General features: G+C 40.2%; 1 protein-coding gene across 1 annotated transcript in view; it reads left to right on the top strand.

Moving 5' to 3' along the window:
- Positions 1-9,100, top strand: part of RCOR1 (REST corepressor 1) — a 126,116-nt gene that overhangs the window by 76,494 nt on the left and 40,522 nt on the right. The window lies entirely within an intron of this gene.

The raw sequence follows: 9,100 nt of genomic DNA, 5'->3' as shown, positions 1-9,100 counted from the left end.
TTTCCCCTGACTCCCTCCCGGCTAGCCGTGGCGCACTAACCCCTTCGGGCTATGTTCAAGGCGCCAACCCCAGTCCTCTCCCTGAGCTCCGACCGAAACCGAAACAGAGCCTCAGCTCACAGCCCCTCCCGCCTCGGCGGGTGAGCACACAAGCCTCTCGGGCTGGTGAGTGCCGGTCAGCGCTCATCCTCTGTGCGGGAGTCTCTCCGCTTTGCCCTCCGCGCCCCCGTTGCTGCGCTCTCCCCCGCGGCCCCGAAGCTCCCCGCTCCGCCTCCCGCAATCTCTGCCCGCGAAGGGGCTTCCTAGTGTGTGGAGACCTTTCCTCCTTCACAGCTCCCTCCCACTGGTGCAGGTGCCGTCCCTATTCTATTGTCTCTGTTTTTAATTAATTTTTTCTTTTGCCCTACCCAGATACGTGGGGAGTTTCTTGCCTTTGGGGAGGTCTGAGGTCTTCTGCCAGCATTCAGTAGGTGTTCTGTAGGAGTTGTTCCACATGTAGATGTATTTCTGGTGTATTTGTGGGGAGGAAGGTGATCTCCGCGTCTTACTCCTCCGCCATCTTTCCACCGCCCCGGGGGCCACTCTTCATCGCGGTGCGCGGGCCTCACTGTCACGGCCTCTCCCGTTGCGGAGCACAGCCTCCAGACGCGCAGGCTCAGTAGTTGCGGCGCACGGGCCTAGCTGCTCCGCGGCATGTGGGATCCTCCCAGACCAGGGCTCGAACCCATGTCCCCTGCATTGGCAGGCAGACTCTTAACCACTGTGCCAACAGGGAAGCCCTCAAGTTCACCAATTTTGATTTTTCTTTTTAAATGCACACTGATATGATAGCTGTCACTATACAATCTAACAAAATTGTTTCGAATGAAGTTAAAGACGAGTAAGCGCTACTAGAGCCATCTTAACGGAAAACACAGAACGAACTTTTTGTCTAACCCAATACTATGAAATTGTAAGAGTGAGATCAAATTTACTGAAACTGAGTGTGATTTTTGCTTTCCTTTATTTCCATTACAGTGGATGTCATTGTAAGAGCTCAGAGTTCTTTAATTCTGAAGATATATTTAGTTTACTCTTTGTAAATAATCTGTACAGGTTTTCCACTTTTTTAGGAAATGAGCATAAGAGATATAAAATTATAATCATGAAATAATTCTTCACAAGTTTTAAATAAATTCCCTTACTGTTTTTCTTTAAAAGAGAATTTAATCGTGTAAGTAGTATTTGAATGCATTCTTATGAAGAAAATCCAAACAATAAGGAAGTATGTGGAGCAAAAAGCACAAATTTCATTTTTTCCTCTCAATTCAGTGCTCCCACTTCTTTCCTAGGATTTGTCCACTATTTAAATTTACTGGGTGGTTTTTCTTACCTACAGTTTGATATTTTTTGCTTTTTAATTCATTTACTCATAAAGAAATACACATGCTAGAAACAAAACAGGTGTTCTCACTTTTTTAATAATGGCTTTACTGAGATATAATTCACAGAATGTACAATTCACTTGTTTAAAATGTACGATTCAGTTGTTTTCAGTATATTCACAGAGTTCTGCAGCTGTCACTACAATCAATTTTAGACCATTCTTATCATCCCATAAAGAAATTCTCTACCCATTAACAGTCACTCTCCATTTCGCCCAAACACCCCACACCCTCTAGCGACCACTAATTTACTTTCTGTGTGTATAGACTTGCCTATTCTGGGCATTTCATATAAATGGAATTGTATAATATGTCTTTTGTGTGTGTGTGACAGGGCTGCTTTCACTTAACATGATGATTTCAGGTTTTATCCATACCGAGCATGGATTAATACTTCATTCCTTTTTATGGCAATATAATATTTCATTATATGGATATACTAAATTTAGCTTATTCAGTTGATGTACATTTGGATTGTTTCCACCTTTTGGCGCTTATGAGTAGTACTATGAACATTTGTATGCAAGTTTCATTTATTTATTTGTTTATTTTTTTATTGGCCGTGTTGGGTCTTCGTGGCTGCCCACGGACTTTCTCTAGTTGCAGCGAGCGGGGGCTACTCTTTGTTGTGGTGTGCGGGCTTCTCATTGCGGTGGCTTCTCTTGTTGTGGAGCACGGGCTCTAGGTGCGTGGGCTTCAGTAGTTGTGGCACATGGGCTCAGTAGTTGTGAGCATGGGCTTAGTTGCTACATGGCATGTGGGATCTTCCCAGACCAGGGCTGGAACCCATGTCCCCTGCATTGGCAGGCGGATTCTTAACCACTGTGCCACCAGGGAAGTCCCTATATACAAGTTTTTATATGGACATATGTTTTCATTTTGCTGGGCTATATACATAGGAATGGAATTACTGGGTTATGGTAACTGTTTAACCTTTTGAAGAACTGCTAGACTGTTGTATTTTCTCTTTCCTTCCTTCCTTCCTTTTTTCCTTTCTCTCTTTCTTTTTCTTTTTTCAAATATTTATTTATTTGGCTGTGCCGGGTCTTAGCTGCGGAACGCAGAATCTTCATTGCCACGTGCGGGATCGTTTTTTAGTTGCAGCATTCAAACTCTTAGTTGCGGCATCCCCTGACCAGGGATCGAACCCGGGCCCCCTGCATTGGGAGCACAGAGTCTTAGCCACTGGCCCACCAGGGAAGTCCCTAGACTGTTGTATTTTCTGTATTTGATTTCTTTGAATATCCATACTATGATTTAGCTGATTCCTGTTGATGGACTTTGAAGATTTTGCTGTATCACAGTGCCATAAACAGCGCTGTAGTGAGCATCCATCTTAGAGTTCTCCAGAGAAACAGAGCCGGGGTGTAGGGGTATGTGTGCAGACATTTATTTTAAGCTGTTGGCTTATGTGACTGGGTGCCCAGCCAGTGTGAAATTTGTAGGTCAGGTCCTACAAGGAGAAGCTGGGGCTTCAGTCTTGAGGCACAGTTTCTTCTGGGAAATCTCAAGTTTTCCTCTTAAGGCCTTTTAATTGAGTGGATGCAACCCACCCACAATATGGAGGGCTATCTTCTTTACTTAAAGTCAGCTGATGTAGATGTTAACCACAACTACTAAATACCTTCACGGCAACACCTAGATTAGAGTTCGATTAAATGACTGGGTGCTATGACCTAGCCAGGTTGACACCTATCTTAAGGAATCTCTAGGGCAGGTACTTAACGAACTTTAAAAAAGTCTCCCCCGGTGATTTATACACATACTTAATGAAACAGTATGCTGGTGTTTTCTATTCTTATTCTTTTTTTTTTTTTTTTTAATGCTGGTTAGGACCCAATAACTTAATTTAAATTGGCCTGACCTGCAATTTGAAAAACATTGCTATTGGTATATGTATTATATCTAGAAATGGATTGCTGGGTTGCAGGGTATCCGTACTTCAACTTTCTTATACACTGCCAGCGTTGTCTAAAGTAGTTGTACATTCCCACTGGTAGTGCGAATTCTCTTTCGTTTTGCCCTTGATGGCAATTGGTAATTTCAATTTCTTTGTCATTCTTCTGCTTCCTTCCAGGTAGGGAAGGTTTTTAACACTTGGTAATCAACTTTAAACAAGGAGAGTGTTGTGAATCACTACGTTGTACAACTGTAACTCATATCATATTGTACATCAATGACACCTCAATAAAAACTATATTAAACAAGGAGAGCAGCTGCAGAATTACTGACACCTTCAGCAGACACCAGTGTCTGTCCAGAAATGAATGACATTTCTTTGTTTTCATTGTATTTGTGTCCTTCAGTTTGCATACAGCAGAATGGACTGGTTTTTGGTGTCTGTATTTGTGAGTGTTAAGGCATGTGTAGTTTCATATAACCACCACGCGCAACTGGGATACAGAACAGTTCCATCTCCTCAAACAAGTACCTCGTACAACTCGTAGCCTTCCTCCCCGTCCTAACCCCACTGATCTGTTCCCTACCATTATAGTTTCACCTGTTCCAGAATGTCATATAAATGGAATCATACAATATGTAACCTTTTGAGACTGGCACTGAGTATATTCTTTTGAGATATGGCCATGTTGCTGCATATATCAATAGTTCATTTATTTTGTTCATTTATTTTGAATGCTGCGTAGTATTGCAATGTATTAATCTTCCCAGTTTAACCTTTTACTTCTTGAAGGACATTTGGGTTTTTTTCCCAAGGTTTTGATGATTGTGAATAAAGCTGCTATATATAATTATGTGCAAGTTTTATTGTGAACATAGGTTAACTCTATAGGGTATATAGCTAAGTGGGATTGTCGATTCAGTCATTTGTTAAATATAATTATATCTTTAATTAAAACTGCAAAACGTTTCTTGAGTGACTTTATCATTATCCACTGATCCAGCACTGCATGATAGCTTCAGTTTCTCCTTATTCTTGTCAGTACTTGGTATTATCTATTCCTTTTATTTTAGGAGTTCTAATAGGTATACACTGGTTTCTCACTGTGGCTTTAATTTGCATTTCCCTAATGGCTAATGCTGTTGCTTCTCATATGCTTATATGCCATCTTTGGTGAAATAGTTATTCACATCTTTTGCCCACTTTTTAAAAAATTGAGTTATTTTCTTTTTCTTTTTCTTTTTTTTTTTAAATAATTGTGTTTATTTTTACTTGTTGGCAGTTTGCTTCATTTATTTATTTATGGCTGCGTTGGGTCCTCGCCTCTGTGCGAGGGCTTTCTCCAGCTGTGGCAAGCGGGGGCCACTCCTCATCGCGGTGCGCGGGCCTCTCACTCTCGCGGCCTCTCCTGTTGCGGAGCACAGGCTCCAGACGCGCAGGCTCAGCAGTTGTGGCTCACGGGCCCAGTCGCTTCGTGGCATGTGGGATCCTCCCAGACCAGGGCCCGAACCCGTGTTCCCTGCACTAGCAGGCAGACTCTCAACCACTGCGCCACCAGGGAAGCCCCGAGTTATTTTCTTATTGTACTTTAAACATCTTTTATATATTCTGGATACAAGTCCTTTGTCAGATACAGTGATTTGCAGATGTTTTCTCACAGTCTAAATTTTTATTAAGCTCAATTTACCATTTTTTAACTTTTATGGATTGTGCTTTTGGTGTTATATCTAAGAACTCTTTACTCAGCCAAGTTCATGAAGATTTTCTCATGTTTTTTCCTAAAAGATTTTGTAGTTTTAGGTTTTACATTTATATTTAAGATCCATTTTGAGTTATATTTTTGTAAGGTATGAGGTATAGGTTGAGTTTCACTTCGTTTGCATATGGAGATCCAATTTTTTGTTTGTTTGTTTGTTTTACTCTTTGGCTGCACGGCAGGGCATGCAGGATCTTAGTTCCCCAACCAGGGATTGAACCTGCGCCCCCTGCAGTGCAAGTGCAGAGTGTTAACCACTGGACTGCCAGGGAAGTGCCTCCAATTCTTAAAATACTCTTTGTTGCAGGAGTCCCCCAGCCCCCCAGCACCGCACAGCAGGAGGTGAGCGCATGACTTCCTGAACTGTCCCCCGCCCCCGTCTGGGGGAAAACATTGTCTTCCAGGAAACAGGTCCCTGGTGCCAAAAAGGTTGGGGACCCCTGCCTTGTTGAGAATAATATGCTTTCTCCATTGAGTTACTTTTGCATCTTTGTTGCAAATCAGTTGACCATATTTATATGGGTTTATTTCTGGACTGCCATCTGTTCCATTGGTCTGTGTGTCTCTTCTTTTACCAGTACCACACTGTCTTGAATACTGTACTTTTCTATAGTAAGTCTTTAAAGTAGAGTGGTGTAAGTTTTCCAACTCTGACCTGGCTATTCTGGGCTCATTTGCCTTCCCCTTTTACATTATCCTTTTGTCTATGTCAGTATGGACTCACAGGTTATTATTTTATTACTTCATGGCTTTATGGATTATTATTTTATTACTGTCATTTATTTTGTTGCTCAAGTTATTGCAGATCTCACCAATGGGAGATAGATTCCATCGTTCTTTGAACACTTTCCTACCTCCTGGCATAACAAAATATTCCAGGGTCTCTTGCACTTTTCCTGTCCTAGCCCTGGAATCAACCATTTTCCCAAGGAGACCTAGTTTCTTTTATTGTAGAATGGCATTCAGAGACCAACGTCTGGGAGCTAAATGTGCTCATTTTTTTCTGGGTTGTCATTGTATCTAGACCCTTGCAGTGGACAAAGCTGGGATAAATAAATGTATTTATGTGTGCAAGTATACAGGTATACACACATCTGTATTTCTATTTATACTGAAAATGATAAGCTCTTACTGTAACCATCTATTTCTGTCTAGCACCTCAGAATTCTTTCTATCCTCCCCCTTCTGTATCTGTAACTCTTTACTCAAGCATAATTATTTTGAGCTCCATTCATATTGTGTGCCTAAACAGTTCATTCCTTTTTATTGTTGAGTTTTATTCCATTAAATGGATATACCACAATTTTAGGAAAAAACCACAATTTTAGGAAATAGGCTTTCCCCCCAAAGTGATAGTACAATTTTACATTCCCACTAGCAGCTTAAGAAAGTTCTGGTTTCTCCACATTATCGCCAAACTGTGGGTATTGTCAGTCTTTTTAACTTTATACTTTGTAATAGGTATGTGGTGATATCTCTTGTGGTTTTAATTTGGCTTTCCCTAATGACCGTTGATTTTTAGTATCTTTCCATGTGTTTATTTGCTATCCATATACCATCTTTGGTATTTATTCAAATCTTTTGCCCATTTGTTAACAAATGGGTTGTTTCTTATTGCTGAGTTCTGAGAGTTCTTTATATATTCTGGATACAAGTCTCTATCAGATCTGTGGTTTATAATTATTTTCTCTCAGTTTTGGCTTAGCTTTTCATCTCTTCAGTAGTGTTATTTGAAAAGAAATTTTTACCTTTGATGAAGTCCAATTTATGAAGTTTTTTCTTTTATGGATTGTGCTTTTGGTGTTATATCTAATAAGATCTTTCTAAACCTAAGATCAAAAAGAATTTTCTCATGTTTTCTTTTACAAGTTTCATAATTTGGGGTTTTATATTTAGTCCTGTCATTAATCTTGAATAAATTTTTTTTTTTTGCGGTTTGTGGGCCTCTCACTGTTGTGGCCTCTCCCATTGCGGAGCACAGGCTCCAGACGCACAGGCTCAACGGCCATGGCTCACGGGCCTAGCGGCTCCGCAGCATGTGGGATCTTCCCAGACCGGGGCATGAACCCGTGTCCCCTGCATCGGCAGGCGGACTCTCAACCACTGCGCCACCAGGGAAGCCCTTGAATAAATTTTTGTATGTTGTATGAGGTATATAGATCTCCATTAATTTAAAAAAATATGAATATCCATTTTTTTCAGGCATCATTTGTTGAAAAGATTATCTCCACTGAATTTTACCTTTGCACTTTTGTGGAAAAATCAGTTGATCCTATACGTGTGGTTCTGTTTTTGAACTCCGTTCTATTCCATTTCTTTCTCTGTGTGCCAGTACCACACTGTCTTTTTTTTTTTTTTTTTTGCGGTTCACTGGCCTCTCACTGTTGTGGCCTCTCCCGTTGCGGAGCACAGGCTCCAGACGCGCAGGCTCAGCGGCCATGGCTCACGGGCCCATCCGCTCCGCGGCATGTGGGTTCTTCCCGGACCGGGGCACGAACCCGTGTCCCCTGCATCAGCAGGCAGACTCTCAACCACTGCGCCACCAGGGAAGCCCCACACTGTCTTGATTACTGGATCTTTGTAATCAATTAGTTTCGATTCAGGCAGTATATGTTTTCCAACTTGGTTTTTTTCCAAGTTGTTTTGGCTATTTTAGGTGCTTTGCATTCCTGTATGAATTTTAGAATGTTTGTCAATTTCTACAAAAAAGTATACTGGGGTTTTGATTGGGATTATGTTGAATCTGTAGAGCAATTTGGGGAGAGAATGCTATCTTAATAATATTTAAGTCTTTTGATCCGTATACATGGTATATCTCCTCATTTACTTAGATCTTTAGTTTTTCTCAAATGTTTTACAGTTTTTCAGTGTATATGTCTTATCACATCTATCCCTAAATAGGGGTATTCTTTCGTTTTAGGTTTTGATTGCTTATATATAGAAATTGAATTGATTTTTTACTGTTGATCTTGTTTCCTGCAACTGTGCTGAAATTCATTTATTCTAGCAACTTTTTGTAGGTAGTGTAGATTTTCTACACAGATGATCATGTCATCTGTGAATAAAGACAGTTTTAATTCTACTTTCCCAATGTAGATTCTTTTATTTCTGTTTTGACTTTTGATTTTTATTTGAAATACAGCAAGCCTGTATTCCATGTGTGGTCCCTCCCCACACACGTATTTGTTGACTTTATTTTACTTTTAGACTATGTGTGGCATTAACATTGTTCTAAAAGTCAGAACCGTATAAAAAGGTGTGTACTCAAAGGTAGTCACTCCCATCTTTTCATCATATTCCTGTCTCCCTCCTGTTTATTACACCTTGTTCCCACCCAGCATGTAAATTCCACCTTCAGTCTTGCCTAATTCATAGTGTTCACACTTTGGGTCTTTCCCTCCCACCATTCCATCATTTTTCTTTAAAGTAGCTGCCCCACAGATTTGAGCAAAAGTGTAGAAATTCTTTCTTTATAAAATCTAGAACACATTGATATACAAAATTAAATAAAAGGTAAGATTAAATAAAAGGTCTGGCGATTTCATAAAAGCAGGAATTCTTAAACCAGGCTTTATGAATTTTATAAAAGTATGTTTATATTGGTGTGTGTGTGTGTTTGTGTTTAGTTGAATTTTTCTTTTTCTGGAAGTAGATTCCATAACTTTCATTGTGTTTCAGAGGAATTTGTTTAAAGGGGAAAAAAAAGGTCAAGAAAGAGAATGCCTTTAGAATGAATGAGTTTGGGTCGAAGCAGTCTAAAGGCTGGTTAGTGAGCCTCTCTCTTCAGTCTGTTGTACCTTTGGAAGATAATGTTTTAATTGGCTCTCTTGTAATATGTGACTTGTTTGTGGTTAATCCAGTAGTACAGTCAACTCAACACCCGGCACTTGTAAACCTTTTGACCTACTGTTTTGTATCACAGATTTTTAAGAATTTGAATGCACTTCAGATGTTTCCTTTCAGGTTAAATCTTTTTGATGGTACTCTTTATTAAAGTTGTTAAAAGAATCTTTGGATTCC

This window comes from Lipotes vexillifer, unplaced genomic scaffold, assembly GCF_000442215.2.
Source record: "Lipotes vexillifer unplaced genomic scaffold, Lipotes_vexillifer_v1.1 scaffold584, whole genome shotgun sequence".
NCBI lineage: Eukaryota > Metazoa > Chordata > Mammalia > Artiodactyla > Lipotidae > Lipotes > Lipotes vexillifer.
Note: the sequence above shows the minus strand (reverse complement) of the source record. Positions and strands in the feature narration are given on the sequence as shown.